The sequence below is a fragment of the Oryx dammah genome, unplaced genomic scaffold (assembly GCF_014754425.2).
Source record: "Oryx dammah isolate SB20612 unplaced genomic scaffold, SCBI_Odam_1.1 HiC_scaffold_29, whole genome shotgun sequence".
NCBI classification, from domain to species: Eukaryota; Metazoa; Chordata; class Mammalia; order Artiodactyla; family Bovidae; genus Oryx; species Oryx dammah.
Window position 1 is genome coordinate 91,684,626 of NW_024070213.1, and position 4,766 is coordinate 91,689,391.

The window sequence follows — 4,766 nt, forward strand, 5'->3', positions numbered from 1 at the left end:
CAAACAAAACAAAATCGAAAGCAACAAGGTCTGGGTTGAATGCCCCTCATGCCCAGGATAGAAGGGGAGGGAACCTGATGGCGGGGGAGAAGGTTAGTCTAGAATCAGTGGCTCTGGGGGTGTTAGATCCCAGACATGCTATGGACCGGGCTTTGGGAGAGCGCAGGCAGGAGGAGAGCTGATGGTTCTCCTTCTGTGGTCATGCATGTCTTTTCCTGTCCGTGTGTGACGGGCAGCCTTGGACTGCGATGCAGGGAAGGAGAAGACACAGGATGAGCAGGTGGGTAATTGTGATGGATTCAGTTGGCCTTTTTGGTCAAGACTTTGCTGCAGCAGCTCATTATTTAACTGGTCTGATCTAACTGGCCATTGGTCCAGTGTACAAAGTATGAATGTATGGCAGGGGAGATGGGTTTTTTGATAACAGTGCCAGAACATAGCTGTAATAGCAATGGTTCGGGCTTCGATTATTTTTCAGGATGATAAATCTTGCTTTTCTGGAAGTTGGCTTAGGTTTTGGAGATGCTCAAATGTCACTGGGAGCCATGAGTGAAGAGCGAGGAGGCAGACCAGAACTGGAGTGGCATTTGGACTTGCACAAGGCCCAGTGCGTGTAACGCTGGCTCAGGGTGGATGAAAGGGCTTGTCACAGGCTGTGTCTCCAAGGCAGGCTGTGACGGACTGGGAGCTTGGGTCACATCGGGCTTTGCTCCCCCTCTGCCCTAGGGCCCACCCCACGGAGCACTGGCAAGGGCAAGTTGGATGCTTTCACTTTAATTGCTATGGGCTACAAGTATGTTTAAGGTGTTAAGTCCAGAGACTTCATTTCTTCAGCTTCTCAAAATCAGGCAAGAATATTGCTGGAATGAATTTTTTCCTTAGTCTTTGTGCCAGTTCAGTCCCCTCTAGAAGAAAGTGGAGATGAGAATGAGGTTTGAGGGGGCCCGGGCACCAGCTCCACCCTTTCCACCCTCCACCACTCCATCTTCTGCTTCCTAACCTCACTGAGCCCTTGGAGGGCCTTACCCAGAAATCTGGGATGGAGGTTAGAGACAGCAGAAGCAAAAGGACTTGCCCATCCCCGACCCCGCCCCGACCTGGGCAGGAGCAAGAGGAGGAGTAGCAGGCTCTTGCTCCTGCCCAGGTTGGGGCGGGGTTGGGGATGGGCAGTGGGAAGTCTGGCAGTCAGACCCCAGGGGGAAGCTGATATCAGGCGGTTTGAATGTGGGTGAGAGGCTGGAGGCATGTGAAGGCCCAGCATGGGGGCAGCTTCAGTGTGGAGGCGTGGTGACATCGCCAGGACTCAGGTGTGGGGGGCAGGTGACAATATCCAGTCCACCTCCCACCCCTGGCAAGTGGTGAGTCTTCTCAGTTTCACAAGACTTTGAGTTGGTATGCACTCACCTTCGATGAATTTCTTTCCTCCTTCAATTCTTTCTTGTATTTTTCTTCTTGCTCTTTGGGCTATCAAGAGACTTTTATCTAACCCGAGTTCTAATTTTGGAGCAGAAGAATCACATCAGCAGAAAAATCACATCATTTAAAGAGGACTCCCACCTTTTCCCCAAATCCTGTCCTCGACCAGACATTATCCTTGGACAAATTCCTAAGGTGGAGAGGTTTTGCTGAGGGACCAAGCCTCTCTTTCATGGGAGGGTGGGTGGGCCAGGGAAGAAACCACGTGTGGTGCAGGCAGCACCATCGCCTACTGTAGAAACTCTGCGTGTGGGTGGGTGCAGGGTGAGCCCCGTTTGTGCCTTTGTGTTCAGGTGGATGCATATGGCTTCTTCTCCCTGGATTTGTCTCTGCATGGAGGTGTCATGCAAGCATGCTACTAGAGAGTCCTCTGGGGATACTTACGCAGTGGGTTGAATCCTGAGCTGGGAGGTGCTGTTGGAATCTTCTGGGTTGCTGGAGCTGTATTTTGGAGTGAAGCAGATTCTGTTGGAGCTGTGGTCCCCTCATCAGCTTAGGTACAAATACACCAATTTGTTTATTTTAACAAAATCAAAAGTGTTTTTTCCCTTTGGAATGGGCAGTCAGGATACCTGATGTGTGCTGGCTGCCAGAATACAGAAATGGTATAGCATGAATCCTGTCCTGTTAAGGGAGATAAAATTTCTACACACTATGTTCCTGTTATGGACTGAATGTTTGTGCCCCTCTCAAATCTATATGTTGAGGAAACTTCCCTGGTGATCCAGTGATTAAGAATTCATCTTGCAATGCAGGGAATATGGCTTCAGTCCCTGGTTGGGGAACTAAGTCTCACAAGCCGAGGGTCAACAAAGCCCACGTGATGCAATGAAAAGATCCCATATGCTGCAACTAAGACCAATGCAGCCAAAAAATAAAATAAAGAAATATTTAAAAAAATTCAAGAGTCTTCTCCAACACCGCAGTTCCAAAGCACCAGTTCTTCCTTGGAGGGTAGGAAATGAGTCAGCAAGAGCTGGCGGGGGTCGGGGGGTGGGTGGGGGGCTTGGGTGGGACAGGTGTGGAGAATGTAAACAAGTTCAGCTGAGCTGATGTGGGTGGTACAGGAAGGAGCAGAATGGAACGTGGGGCTGGAAATGAGTGAAGTTGATTAGAAGGCACCTCTCTAAGCAGCTGGCAGTGAGGGGAGGTGTTTGTGGGTGAAGATGTTAATACCATGGGGATATTTCCCTTGTTATTTAACCTCATCTTTTTTTTCACTTTTTTCACAATCTTTTCCTTGCCTAGTTATCCTTAGCCTTAGTTTTGTCCTTACCCCTGTCCCACCTCAATTCACACTCCTCCCATCAACACCAAGAGCAAGACCCTTCTCCCCTCCCCCTGGATTCCTCTCCCAGTTTCCAGTGACATCCGCAACTCCTAACCTTCCCCCCAGGCAGGGACCCAAGGGAGAGAAGGACTCACTGATGAAGGGATCCTCGGTAAGAGAAGAGGAAGCATTTTCTGTAACGGAGGAAAGAGATGACAGTGAGGACCGAACCTGCCCCTAGAGTCACCCTCCGTCCATTCCCAATCAGCTCTCAGGATGCCTGTGGACACGAGAGGCAGGTTGAAAGCAGCCTTCTGTCCTATCACTAGGTCTACCCAGGTGTTCTTTCTGACGATTAACTTCCGCAGTTTCTTGAAGGCTCTGTACTCCTCAACCTTTCCATCATTCCTGAGGCTATTTTTTACATAATTTTCAAGAATGATCCAGCAGGGTCATGTAGTTATTCCTGATAATTTGTTATTTTGAAATAGAATTTGCTAATTAGTAGAACTGAAAAACCAAGAAAAAAAAAGACTAGACTTAAAATTAGTCCTGTAGGTCAAGCATTCCATCATTTAATTGAATGTAATAGGCTGCTAAATAATTGTAAACAATACAATTTCTCTAAGATAAACAAAATATGTACTATTATATTATTTTTATAATTATTAGTATTATTTTACATTATTGTTTTACTTTAAAATATTGTTTTATTTTTTTAAATTCTGATGAATTTTTTTTTTCTGTAAAGCTTTATCAAAATTTAACAACAGCAACAACAAAAAATTGCCCTCTCACTTACTCCTGGCCTATGAGTTTCCCTGAGATCCCTGCTGGGGAGCTGGCCAAGGTTGGAGGGACTCAGGCTCCTCTGTAGTGGAGGGGGACAGTGCATGGCCTGGTGATTTCTGAGGTTGGACCCCCCATTCCTTTAGTCTTTCAACATAGTTATGCAAAGCTCTCTGCTAATTGAAGGGGGTTCAGTGCTGAAGAAGACAGACCCTGCCTGACAGAGTACAGTCTATTATGTAATTACTTAATCCCCAGGGTGATCATGCTAGTAGAAGGGCAGGTACAGCAGGAGGCAATAAGGGCAAATGGGGTCTAATTTATTCTTCATCTTCATGGAAGACACCTTTGAGGAACTGATACATCAAATGAAGCTTTGGCTGGGCTATACTGAGTCAGCTAGGGGAAGGGACAAGGGGAGGAGAAGCATTCCAGGCAGAGGGAAGAGCAAGAAAGCAGGTCCTGACGTTCAAGGAATGGCAGGGTCGTCCTGGCTTGAACAATACTTGTGGGGTTGGAAAAGGCATCCTGGGAGGCATGATCGAGAATAGGGGGCACTGCTGGGCGAGTGGAATGTGGGCCAGATTTCAGTCCCCACCACCCCCAGCCCAGCACTCCTGTGCAGGGGACAACCTGCCCAGGCATATGCAGTGGCTCAGAGGCCTTGCAAGAAGGCCAGGGTGGTGGAGCAGAGTGGGTGGAGGATGGTGTGTGAGGTGATGGGCCAGGCGAGCAGGCAGGGCCAGGCCGTTCCTGGCTCCCTAATTAGTGGGGTGAAGAGGCTGCGGGCGAAGAGCAGGGGGTGGGAGTCACTTGCAGAGGCTGGCAGATGGGACAGCACGGGGAGAGAAAGAGAGGCGGGAAGACAGGAGTGAGGGTGGCCCTACACAGCGAGGGCTCTGGTGGGGTGCAAGGGAAGGGCCATACTCACGGGCAGAGACCAGGGTTCCGACCAGAGCTGCCAGGAGGAGGAGAGTCATGCGTCTCATGCCTTGGGTTGAGGAGAGACTGTAACCACAGAATCCTCTGAGGGTCCGAGAATGCCGCTGCTGAGACTGCAGGACCCTTTTAGGGATCTCGAGAGCCAATGGGAATCAAGCTCAGAGGGGTGTGACATCCGCAGCCTCCTCCCCCACTTCCCCAGAGTGTCACCTGCTAAGTCAACAAGGCTCTTGCCTGGCATCCTTACAAGGAGGTCCTCTCCCTCTTGACTTCCAGCCATCTCTTCCTC

General features: G+C 49.4%; 1 long non-coding RNA gene across 1 annotated transcript; it reads right to left on the reverse strand.

The window, feature by feature from the left end:
• Nucleotides 1-758: 758 nt before the first annotated feature.
• Nucleotides 759-1,975, reverse strand: LOC120858362. Its single transcript, XR_005719844.1, has 3 exons — nt 1,861-1,975; nt 1,405-1,494; nt 759-905 (listed from the first exon to the last, which is right to left on the reverse strand). It is a non-coding gene; the product is annotated as an uncharacterized LOC120858362 (long non-coding RNA).
• Between the last annotated feature and the right edge of the window lie 2,791 nt (nt 1,976-4,766).